The sequence below is a fragment of the Pristis pectinata genome, chromosome 5 (assembly GCF_009764475.1).
Source record: "Pristis pectinata isolate sPriPec2 chromosome 5, sPriPec2.1.pri, whole genome shotgun sequence".
Lineage (NCBI taxonomy): Eukaryota > Metazoa > Chordata > Chondrichthyes > Rhinopristiformes > Pristidae > Pristis > Pristis pectinata.
Window position 1 is genome coordinate 89,589,118 of NC_067409.1, and position 13,840 is coordinate 89,602,957.

Consider the following 13,840-nt stretch of genomic DNA (forward strand, 5'->3'; position numbering starts at 1 on the left):
ACCTGGAGAGTTATTCATTCTTCCTATTCATAAATGCCTAGAAAGAAAATGTATGTTAATCCTCAACAGCTAACCAGGTTAACCTTACTATTACCCAATGTCATTTTCTAGCTGGTCTGACCTGACTCCTTTCCTATTGGAGAACAGATTGTATTGAACCTAGGTACACCCTCTTTTGCCAATCGGCAGCAGCTAAGCTAATCATTACTATGATCCATTTGACCAAACTCATTTCATGCCATGCAGCCCATCAAGTCCACATTGACTTTAAAAGTAATCCCAATTTCCCACTTAAATCCTTCTGACTTGTTCTCTCTCACAATGCCATCAATGCCACACTGATCTTCCTACCACCCACTTATACTATAATAGCCAATTATCCTACCAACCAGCAGGTTTTTTTTTGGGATATCAAAAGAAACTTGAGCACCTGGGTGAAACCTTTGAGGTCACAGGGATAAAGTGTAGACTTCACACAGACAGTACCAGAGGTAAGGATTGGATCCAGGTCTCTGGGGCTGTGAGGCAGCTAACTGCTATCTGCTGTCAACTGTGCCGTCTGTGGTTTCTTAAAGCCAGAGGTGAGGTTTGTATGAATAGCTGAACACAGGTATGGATATGTTTTAGAATCTAATTTTCTACACCCTCCAATACCATCTATTCCTGCTGTTTGTTGCCTTGACATGATATCTTTCTTAACTAACATTGACCTTCATTCAGAGATCCAGTGATTCCTCCATCCTCTGACTCACCTTATACCTGCTTAAGCAAGCCAAGCAACTTCCCCAAAGACCAACCTATAACCCAGCCTCAACTCAGACTAAGTCAGTCCCCCACACTGATAATTACATTAGGTGTTTGCCCAGTTTTCATTAATTTTAAAATGTGCAAATGAAATAAATTTCATGAAGAATGTGTCGGATAATTACAGAGATGCAAATGGCAGTTGGGTATTTAAACATTTATAGTCATTAATAGTGCTTAAGCAAATGGCCCGTGAAAAGGGATGCTGTCAGTTTAATATCTCATATTTATTTTAAAAGGAAAATAATGATAACTTGACAAATCTCAAGCCAGAGGTCTACTTACTAAAAATAGAAAAGCAAACAGAACAGTGACAGTGATATTAAAATAAGTATGTATTTTTATTCCTGTGAATTATAAGGTAATCTGAAATATTCAAAGTAGCAACAAAGATATACAAGGCACACAGAGAAAGAAATAAGAGATGAAGAGGAAAGAGTGAACACTAGATGAAGAAATAAGGGAAACAAAATAAACAAGTACTAGGATTGTATTGTTAGGACAATATAATTAAAGAAATAAGAAGGCATTGTGGGAAATAAACTGTTGAAACAGGGCACCTACCTGTGTTTGCCATTATTTTAACCTGCCCTCTCAGTCTCCAACAGAACTTCAAATACTAAGGAAATCAAAGGATCTGGGGTTAGTTCTGAAAAGTGGTGCTGAGGTAAATGATCAGCCATGACCTTATTAAGTCATACAGCATGGAAAGAGGCCTGTCAGCTCAACTAGTCCATGCCAACTAATATTATTTGGTGGAGTAGGCACAAGTGATTGAATGGCCTAATCCTGCTTCTACTTCTCAGGTTCTTGTTCACGTGGAGGTTTGTAATGTACATGCACTGAGAATTTGTTGAAATTGGCAAGGGAAGCCGGGCGTCCAGGACAAGTATGAATAAATTAAGCCGCTGTTCACCTTTACCAACCAGTTTGAGAATTATCAGTGAATGGGTGAGAATTTGGGTGAATTCATTGTCAAATTGGAAAATCAAAGAAAACGATATTACTTAAGAGTAAAAGAGAAAGAAAGAAAAATAGGATAAATGTCAAAGTGTAAACTTTGAAAAGTTTTATGAAATTATTAACCACATAAAGGGATGGTTTAAAATTTGCCTGTCTCTACCAGGTTGAGTGGCACGCTGGTGCATAAATCACCTATTAATGGGGTCCTTGTGACAATAAATATACATGGAAAGTTTAATTTGCAATCTGGTGCATTTCAAATCAATTTCGTGTTAGACAGTGAGACGGATGGTAAGTTCCCATCTGTGAAAGGCTGACTGTGGAATGGTACAAATCATTGACCAATTTATGGCAATTTACAACTCCTCTTTATCCTACCCCCAAACTACTGATATTATTCTAAAGAAATGATACATATTAAACATTGTTCTTTATATAGCAATTCCTGGACCATTGACTCAAAGTCATTTTGTACTTTTTACATATCAACTCACAGTTAGCAGAAGAAATACACACTGAATTTTGTGTACATTTCTACATTTTGTAAGATTACTATTGGCAATTAAAACCAGAAGGAAAGAGGCCACATTTACAGTAGTTCATTCTCAGGACCTGTTAACTGACAGTGACTAACATTCATAGTTTAAAGAGTATTAAGACAGAAGTGGGCAGGATGCATCTTTCAGTGGTGATTTTAATGCCTTCTGCCCTTTAAATTCAGCAACTCCATGCACTTCAGTGCATTTGAACAGTGAGCCAGCAGGAGGGAAAAGGAGGAGGGAATGAAACCTAAAGTTTCCAAATTTGCCAATACTACGAAAATAGGTGGAAGGGCACGTTGTAATGAGGACACGGTGATTATGCAACAAGATAGGGATAGATTGAGCAATTGGGTGAAAACCTGGTAAATAAAGTTTAATTTGGGGAAGAGTTAAGTCATGCTCTTTGGTAAGAGGAATCAAAAGGCAGATTATTATCTAAACAGAGAGAGAATGCAAATGAGTAAAGTTCAGAGGGATCCAGGTGTTCTCGTGCATGAATCACAAAATGTTATCAAGCATGGGCAGCAAGTAGTTACGAAGGCAAACAACATGTTGACCTTTATTGCAAAGGGGTTGGAGTTTAAGGATGGAGAGTTTGTTACAATTGTACAGGGTGTTGGTGAGGCCAGATCTGAACACTGTGCACAGTTATGATCCCTTTATCTAAAAATGAATATAGTAGCATGGGAAGCAGTCCAAAGGAGATTCACAGACTAATTCCTGGAATGGGAGGGTAGACCTATTAAGAGAGGCTAAGCAGTTTGGGTCTATGTTCCTTGAAGTTTAGAAGAATGTGAGTTGACCTTATTCAAACATATAAGATCATAAGGGGGTCTGACAGGGTAGATGTTGAGATGTTTTCACTGGTGGAAGAGTCATGAATAAGGGAACAGAGTTATAAAATAAGAGCTGGTCATTTAAAATTGTGGTGCAAAGAAATTTATTCTCTCAGAAGGTTGTGAATCTTTGGAATTTTCTGAACCCAAGGGCAGCAGAAACCAGATCATTAGATATACTTAAGGTGGAGATAGATAAATATTTGAAAGTTAAGGAATTGAGGGTTATGGGAAACTGGCACAGAAGAGGAGTTGAGGCCAGTATAGATCAGAGTTGATCATATTGAATGGTGGAGCAGGCTTGACTACTCCCTAGTGACTACACCTGCTCCTATTTTCTTGTGCCCTTAAGCCAAACATTGAGCAAACCGAATAGAGGACTGATACGTCTCTGGATACCCACATTTAACTGGATGATTACCTGAAGCTCCTATTGAATTTGGGCATAAATAAATTAGCCCCACTGCTGCTTGACAATAAGTCATGGAGCAATATTTTTGAAGAAAATTGCTGTGAAGAAAGTGACAATTGATGAACTAGTAAATATTAATTCTCATGATTTAAGCTACCAATGCTGATTCATAATTTATTTCACATGTAAATTCAATTCATCCTGACTCGCTGAAATGCAATTATCATTCAAGCAACTTTTTAACATATTCATTTGGTAAACACTGCCTGCATGTAGTTCCAAAACAATCATTCAATTTTAAAACCTTTCACAACTTGCTGTAACCCAAGCAGCTCTTACATTGTGCTAAATTTATATAATGACTTTTCCCACTGAGACACAAAGACCTTAGTAGAGATTTACAAAGTGGCCAATTAGACCTTGAGTTTGTTTTGCCATCCTATCAGATCAGAATTTATTTGCACTGACTCTATTTATGCACTTTTGATCCATATCACTTGATTCCCTGCATAACACAAACACGACTGAAAATTTCAATGATCTCCCTTCTTATTACCCAATTCCTCCACCTTTTGGTATTGAGTCTTTCCAATTCATACTGCACTTAATCATAAACACTGACAATTATCAAAATATTTTTGTTCAAATACCTTCAAAGTGCCAAAGTGCCCACACAATATGTGCACAATGAACTAGATATTAGTTTGCAGATAAATCCTTCAGCCAAAACAGGGAGACCCATACTATAAGTAAAATATATACATATAGACGGATGAGTTGCAAATGTCTGCTGGCTGCTCCCAGGCAACATGTTAACGATGGCCACATCGGTATTGAACCAGTGGTAGAGAGATGATCAGATGAGACATGAGATGAGAGCATCTTGAAAGCGAGGGAAGAGGAAGATCAGGAAAAGAGGGGAGACAGGATGGAGGGCAGCAATGGGATGGATGAAGATGATAGCTGATAGTGTCATATACATTTTATGCAGACCCATGAGAAGCCCTGCAAGTAAGTAATTTTCAAAATCTTATCTTGTTCTTAGTAGAATGTGATGGGCCTCACAAGGACCCCTAGTCAACCTGAATTGCGGGAAATAATTCCAAGCACTTCAGTCAGACTTTACTGGAGCCAAGAATTTAGATCTTCTGTACAAATCCCCCATCTCAGTACAGACCTGTTTTTTTTTATTTAGCATGTGGAAAAATTGTAATAGCTTGGAGGATTTTGATCCTCAGAACTAATTTTATCTCTTGGAGGGTTGAGCTCTTTTCACCAACACAATGGCAAGAAATGAGGCTATTGTGAGAAGTGCTACCTTAAACATGTAAGGGAAATTTTTTCTTCTATCCAAGCACTGCTTGAAGATGTCAGATTATTTTCCCTTCAAAGTTACCCAGATAAATTAATCTTCTCTGTCAATGTGCAAACTTTCAGGATTGTCAAAATCAGATTTTCGTTTTATTCTTTTCATTGAACCAAATATCATTCCGAAAGCACTCTTGAAGCAAAATTGTTGACTGCCTTTGAGAAAAGATTTCAATTCAGAAGAGTTGAAGATTTCCTTCTTGTGGATATGAAGATTACAAGTGCTGTATAAATATGCCGGCAATATCATGGCAAACATATCTACGTTTCATCAAGACTTTACATTGTACCAAGGTTATACACTGTATCTCTATGACAAGGCTATCATGGTTTTTGACATCCATATGCTCTGTTATTTTACTGCTGTACAAAGCTTCAAGATTGTACATTAATAATTACTAATCCATGGGAATGCAGCTGGACATACTTCATTCACATCAGATGAAGGGTCTCGACCTGAAACATCGACTGTCCATTTCCCTCTGTACATGCTGCCGGTCCCGTTGAGTTCCTCCAGCATCTTGTGTGCTGCTCCAGATTCTCTGTGGTCTCTTGTGTCTCTCCTATTTTGCATCAACCCAACATATACATTGCTCTCTCTTGGGCAAACAGGTTAGAAGTTAAATCCTCAGAGACACAAGAAACTGCAGGTGCTGGAATCTGGAGCAAAGTACAAGCTGGTGGAGGAATTCAGCAGGTCAGACAGCATTTGTGGGGGAAAATGGATAATCGACATTTTGGGTTGAAACCCTTCATCTGGAAGTTAAATCCACCCCTATATCCTTTATATAGTCCAAAATGAACTGGCAAACAGGCCCTATAATGTCAGTCTTTCCATCTCAAATGAACACCAAAGCATATAGATAATCCTAACAAGGGTAGACACAAATCCTACACTGGATCAGGCATGTTATGAAACTAGGAAGGTAGAAGGGTGAGACGGAGAAATGCATTTTGTTGCGGGGCTGTCCCTCTGTTTTGCTCAACTGAAACTGCGGAGAGTTGTGGACACAACTCAGCACACCACAGAAACCAACCTCCCCTCCATGGACTCTGTCTATACTTTTCACTGCCTTGGTAAAGCAGCCAACACAGTCAAAGACCCCACCCACCCCGACATTTTCTCTTCTCCCCCCTCCCATTGGGCAGAAGATACAAAAGCCTGAAAGCACATACCACCAGGCTCAAGGACAGTTTCTATCCCACTGTTACAAGACTATTAACTATCCTAGTACAATAAGATGGACTCTTAACTTCACAATCTGCCTTGTTATAACCTTGCAGCTTATTGTCTGCCTGCACTGTACTTTCTCTGTAACTGTAACACTTTAATCTGCATTCTGTTATTGCTTTCCCTTGTACTACCTCGATGCACTGTTGTAATGAAATGATCTGTATAGATGGCATGCAAAACAAAGCTTTTTACTGTATCTCAGTACATATGACAATAATAAACCAACTTACCAATTGGTGCAGTTTGCTATTTTTATGTGCATTTGTGTTCTTGGTGTAAATCTGTGTTCTGGGTACATGACTTGTAATTGAAAACCTCACACTAAGCATTTGTTCAACATTGTGAGAGCTCACAGCGACAGAGAAGCTGGAGAATTTTCCCTATTAGAAGTGACACAGTGGAATGCATAAAAATGCATAAAAATAACTGGAACCAAACAAATGAAAAATTGATTGAGAAGCAAAGGGCAAGATTTAATTATCATATGTAAAATAATTGATTAAAAACAGAAATTTACCCATAAGTGATAGATGTAATCCAGAGGTGGCTTCCCTGACACATATGTTTTGGTCCTGTCCTCTTTTGGAAAAATATTGGAAAGACATTTTTAACATTATTTCAACTGTATTGAATATTGATTTACAACCTCACCCAATCACTGTAATTTTTGGGCTACCAATGATGGAATCCGGCCACTTATCTGCTGCTGCTTGTCGTATGATTGCCTTTACTACATTAATGGCCAAGTGATCCATTTTGTTTAAATGGAAGGATCCAATACCTCCCACTACTTTTCAATGGTTTTCTCAAACTATATCATGTTTAAACTTAGAAAAAATTAGGAGTGGCTCTGTTGATTCTTCGCTTAAATTTGAGAAAGTCTGGAGTCCATTCATTCAATATTTTCATATGATATAGATCCCTTTTCAATAATCTTTGAATTTAGAGGAGCGGAGTTGACGACATAATAATGCTCTTTGTTCATCGAGAAATATAAGTCTAGTTTTTTTTTCCTTTTGAAATTTTTTTTAGTTTGTTTCATTTTATTACTTACAATTTTTCTCAATTTGGGTTTTTTATATAATAAATCTTTTTCTTTCTCTTTTTGATTTTGTTTTGTAATATATTCGTTTACTAAGAAACCGTGGGGCCTAGAATTTTTTTTTATTCTTATGACTATATATTTCATGATTGTTCTCCCAATCTCTTTGTGTTACCTGTATAATTACTGATATTATATGTAATATTCTGTATTAATTTGAAAATTAGTAAAAAGATTGAAAAAGAAAAACAGAAATTTAACACAAATTAAAACATATGGAAACATATTTGCTGTCAGAAGGAGGTAAAATTTTATAGATAGGCTAATTAAACATCAAGGTTTTGCTTTGTATTCATGACCAGGCACCTATGCAACAACTTCAGACAATCTTTGCAGCCACTTTCTCTCCTGTTCCATCCACTAACAGTTAAGAAAAAAATTAATTCAAAGTCTTTTTTGGATTCTCTAAATGTTCTCCAATACACTTTGACAATCCAGAGAATAAAAAATAAAGAGCATGACACAAATCAAGTACATAAACCAAAGAAAGACTTGAGCCTAGGGGGCTTCCCAATGCATTTTACAAACAATGAAGATTTTTATTTTTATGTCTAGGCTCTGTTTTAAAGTACAAAATGTAGTTGCCCACATGTACAAAGCAAGACCTCAGGATCAGCATTGTGAAATCTGGCTGGACCATGCTTGACCGGATCCACTGTCCACACTCAGCAACTCCCCCTTCCCCATCAGCCTACTAATACCTGCAGCAGCATCCCTGGGATACATTGTACTGCAGACCTCCACTCAGGGTTGCAGAGAGGGCCAGAAGTGGTGATCAGGCTTCAGATGGTACCTGAAGTTCTGACCTCAGCACCGTTCTGATGGTCTTTGACAAGTTCTTGTAAAAGACAGAGTCATACAGAACAGAAACTGGACCTTTGGTGCAACTCATCCACGCCGACCAAGATGTCTATCTGAGCTAGTCCCAATTGGCTGCATTTGGCATTTGACCATATCCTTCTAAGCCATTTCTATCTATGTACTGTCCAAATGTCTTTTAAATATTGTAATTGTATCTGCCTCCACCACTTCCTCTGGCAGCATGTTCCATTTACCCACCACCCTCTATGTTGCCCCTCACATCTCATTTAAATCTTTTCCCTCTTATCTTAAATCTATGGCCTCTAGTTTTATACTCCCCTAATCTGGGAAAAAATACTGTGACTACCCACCTTACCCAAGCCCCTTATGATTTTATATACCTCCATAAGGTCACCTCTCAACCTCTTAAGCTCCAGTCAAAACGTCCCAGCTAATCCAGCCTCTCCTTATAATTCAAGCCCTCCAATCCCAGGAACATCCTCATAAATCTTTTCTGCACCCTTTTCAGCTTAATGACATCCTTAATATAGCTGGGCAACCAGAAATGCACACAATACTCTAAGTATGGTCTCACCAACACAGTGCAAAGTTGTAACATGACATCCCAACTCTTGTACTCAAAGCACTGACTGCTGAAGGCAAGCATGACAAATACCTTCTTCACCACCCTGTCTACTTATGTCGACAACGCTAAATCACTTTCAGAATTAAAGACATTTAAAAACAGTACATATTTGTTTGACAAATGAAAAAAAACTACTGTGAATTAATAATAAAAAATCATAAATATAAAGTGAAATAAAGAAGAAGTTATAAAACTTTAACCTGAATTTAACTTTTTAATGAAGGTTGTCGACCCCATTCAAATGAATGGAGCTGTTGATACGAAGTGCCTCAGCCCTCAGCTCCATTATTGTTCTTTAAAATTACACCAGGGGATCTTTTACTTCCAACCAGGAAAACACACAAGGTCTCAGTTTAACATTTAATGTCTAATGGACAACATCTCAGATGGAGGAGCAAAATCTTACTATTGCCTAGACTCTGGAAGTGGAATTCAAACTAGTCTGGCCCAGCTTTCACTTTCAGAGGCCTAAATTATCTTGATGTATTCCTTATTGAGGGTAGGCAACTAAACCACCAGTCATACATGTCCTTTCCTATGAGGGAGCAGTCTACAGCTGTCGATCTGCATCTCCATTGGATTTGTATCACTCAACACTGTAGTCTAAATGCCCTGTTCTATCACACTATGTTTGCTTGCTGCATAGGTGTTCCAAAAAGTAAATTCTGTGTCATCTGCAGTGGGTGTAATATTGTGAACATTCTCTCCTTGTATTCATATGTTAAATTCATACTCTCCAAGCTGATGTTGCATTCAAGTCTAGACTCCTCTCTGCTGTCTTCTTTTTTGATTTACAAGCCCTGGTTACATGATCTTTCTTCAGACATGAATAGCACTTAATGATGTTAAAAGGACAATTTTGTGAGGAAGGACTAACTGCAGTTCATCTACAACAGTGATTCGTCCATTTATGGCCACATGATGCTGTCCTTGTTCCTGATCCAAAGCTTTGGAAGTTATCCTTTGACTTGTAGCTTGGCACAAGACAGAATTTCCTGCCATTCCCAGATTCCATCTCCAATTCTACAAGTCAAACCAAATGTAATCATTTTTGTTCTTAACAACTTTGCCTGGCTCTCTTTATTCTTAGGCCATGAAAGAATCTATCTCTAGGTGTACAATCTAAAACTTTCCAAAGTCAGAATACCTTGATAGATGTTTGAATGCTATGATTTTATTGTGTGTGCTGAATTTATAGCTGTCAGCTATTTGAAATGTCTGTGGAAGTATTCTGCGCTACCTTTGCAAACAAAGTATCCATAGTTTTCTGCAGAGCTCCAAAGTTAATGGATATACAATACACTACCGATTATTGTTAAGTAACGTTGCTTTTTTTACGTTCCCTTACTGCAGCTTTCAATGGCTGCACATTTTCACCATTACCTGCCATGTCAAGGACATCATTGGCCAGGAAAACTATCTTCATCCTCTCCAGTTGGGATGTGAATGATTCACACAGCTTGCAACACATCCCTCAGGCTGCCTTTGATGCCTGTTTGTGCTTGAGGCACCATTTCCTTTCTTTTGCTGCCAAAACAACCTGCAGCGCTTACCCACCCATTTGTTTACACTTTCACTCTCAGCTTATTCCACTATTTCTATATTTTCACTGTCTTTCCTACTTGACCTTTACATTAAAACCAGTTCCTGTGCCATTAACATCCCAGGCACTCTCTATTTCTACATGCTGGGTAGAGGAGACTTCCGCTAATAAACCGGCAGACCCAATGCTGGGAAGCTACAATGTTCGGGGCCGTGTGTCGTGCCATTCTGGAGGGTGCCACAACTTATAAAACAGAGAATCAACACTTTGAAGGAAAGAGATCTTCTTTTCTCTCAACTTTTTCCTGTTGCATGGCCAGTGTGCATCAGCAAACTCCGGCAGTCCTGTTGCCAATAGCAATGTATCCTAAGGTAGACTCCGGGTTCCGCTGGCAAGTTCAATTACAATAACAGGAGCTACATACAAAGGTGCTTACTTTATTCTACACTAACAGCAAGGGACTCTCTACAAGTGGTGCTTCCATCCCATGCACATACAAGAGATGATATAACTGCATTCCCTGACCACATGGTTTAATTACATAACTATATAAAAATAAATCATAAGCAGGAATACAGGTGGAATTATACCCCAAGGGGCCAGGTGTACCCCACCTGTGGTACAGTAACCCTAAATCCCACTTGGAGTACTGTGCTCAGTTCTGGTCACCTCACCACAGGAAGGATGTGGAAGCCATAGAAAGGGTTCAGAAGAGATTTACAAGGATGTTGCCTGGACTGGGGAGCATGCTTTATGAAAACAGATTGAGTGAACTCGGCCTCTGCTCCTTGGAGGATGAGAGGTGACCTGATAGAGGTGTATAAGATGATAAGAGGCATTGATCGTGTAGATAGTCAGAGGCTTTTTCCGAAGGCTGAAATGGTTGCTACAAGAGGGCACAGATTTAAGGTGCTGGGGAGTAGGTACAGAGGAGATGTCAGGGGTAAGTTTTTTACTCAGAGAGTGGTGACTATGTGGAATGGGCTGCCGGCAATGGTGGTGCAGACGGATACAATAGGGTTGTTTACGAGACTTTTGGATAGGTACATGGAGCTTAGAAAATAGAGGGCTATGGGTAAACTTAGTAATTTCTAAGGTAGGGACATGTTTGGCACAACTTTGTGGGCTGAGGGCCTGTATTGTGCTGTAGGTTTTCTATGTTTCTATGTTTCTAAATCTTCTCTTACATTCTTTCACAGTGATAACAGTCTTTATGAGAAACAGAGTAGAAACCTACCTGCCAAACTTTCAGCATTTGTTACATTGAGGCAGAGGCTGATAGCTGAGGGAACTGACAGCCAATCAGTTTTTTTTTAATGCTTTCAATGCAAAGCATCGCTCAGTACTATGTATATTTAGTGCTGAGTCTATCTGCAGGTAACTAAAGTAATATGTGCTTATTCCAACATCCCAGTCATCATTAGCAACTTTCGACTTACATAATGCCCTGAACTGAAAACTTTACTTCAGGAGAGCATAATAAGAATAAAATGGACGCTTGGCTAGAAAAGCAGGCACAAGAAAATGTGACCTTCCTCTTGATCACAGAGGTTGGTTTTTACAGAGGATCTGAAAGGAGACAAGGAAGTCAGAGATACACAGGGGCTTGAGGAGAGAATTCCAAAGCGTAGGGTCTTGGTGGCTGAAATTGTGGCTGCACAAGATGGAACCCAGGGAATCTGCACTCTTCAAGACACTAAGGTCGGAAAAATGAATCCAGCAACATAGCATGCAGCAATCTGAACCAAGAATGATCACAGCTCTGCCGGATATTTGCTCTAAGGAACATCATTGAGTCCAATGGGCATTTGACAACTCCAAGGTACTTTTTATTGTGATGTCCCTTTAACATTCCATTATACCAATCTCTAGTAGGGAATGCAGGATAAAGCAAACTATGGTAAAGGTACTGGATCTGATTTCAACTGTGATGAACAGTGAAGAAACTATTGATAATATGACACTTATCACACAAGCACATAAATGTCAAATAAAAATCAAATAATATTAAAGTTTGTGGCAGATTAGTTAGCAGAAAATTGTAAAGAAGAGTCATTTTAACCTTTGAAATGATTCTTTTGAGATAGTGTGAATGAGTTTAACACTTTAAGATGCAGCAAAAAAAAAATCCTCTTACCACAGAGTAGTTTGTTTTTATTGGTAAACCCAGGAATGCAGGACACTTACAGTGAAATAACTGCAAGGAATGAGTGTCACATCTTTCAAAATCAGTACAATGTAGAACTACCACAATATACTGTACTGTTGAAAATATACATCAAGTAGTAATCTTTAAACGTGATGACCAGTTATCTGTCTGGAGTGGATATTTGCATTTGATAAGACTTCTCAAAAGAAAGTAATTTTTTTTGTGGAAAGTAATTAATTTGTATACTCCATTGGAATGAAAAAAGTCTAAAGCCCACATATACATTGCCTTAAACCATACCACTTACAAACCAGCCAGATTGTTCCATTGCAGGAGTGACAATGAGCCGTAATTGTGTTACCTTATGAAGTAATCAATATGAACAGAAAATGCACACATTTCTCTCTCTGGGACTCAATGTCAACATAGTACCTAAGTACAAATTTTCAATCCATATAATATCTTCAAGAACACCCAGAACAAACAGTCATGGAAAGTGAAATCAGCTCTGTTGTTGCAACACTGGCCAGCAAGGAGAAAAAAGTTGAAAACCATTGAAGAAGAAGCAGCAGCTACATGCCAAAAGAATTAAACCTTTTCAATATAAACTCCACACAGATTATACATTATAATGATGTCACAGAGTCATAGAGTAATACAACATGGAATCAGAACCTTTGGCCCAACTCGTCCATGCCGATCACGGTGCCCACCAAGCTAGTCTCACTTGCCTGCATTTGGTACCTCTAAACCCCTGCTATCCATGTACTTATCCAAATGTCTTTTGAATGTTGTTGAATTCCATTGAAAGGTTATACTAATTGCCTGGGATAGAATATTTGAGCTGTGAAGAGAGAATTGAGTGTCTGGGTTCATTTTCCTAAGAGCAGAGAATTCTGAGGAGAGACCTGATAGAGACATACAAAATATGAACAGTGCAGATAAGATAGATAGTGGAACGCTTCCCCTTAGCTTAGGTGTCGATAACCAGAGAGCAAAGGTTTAAGGTAAGGGAAAGAAGGTTTAGGAGGGACATTTTTTTTGCCAGAAAGGATTTTTTTTTGCCAGAGGGTGGTTGAAATCTGGAACACACTTGCTGAGGGGACGGTGGAGGCAGGTACTCTCACAACAGATGCATTTAAATAAACACTCAAAGCACTATGGAATAGAAGACCATGAGCCAAATGGTGGAAAATAGAATTAGTATAAATAGGAACTTGATGGCTGGCACGGATATTGGGCCCAAGGGCCTGCTTCCTTACTGTATGAGTGGATGTATATTTAAACAATACCTAACATGCAGTAGCAAAATATCTGTCAGTTATAGTGACCACAAGTTTGAAAATCAGTGCTTCCACAAGAAGCAATGGAATATCTAAAGTTTAGGAATTACAATTCTTTTTGTTTTAAGAATATCATGTAAATAAAGTAATTTTTAAA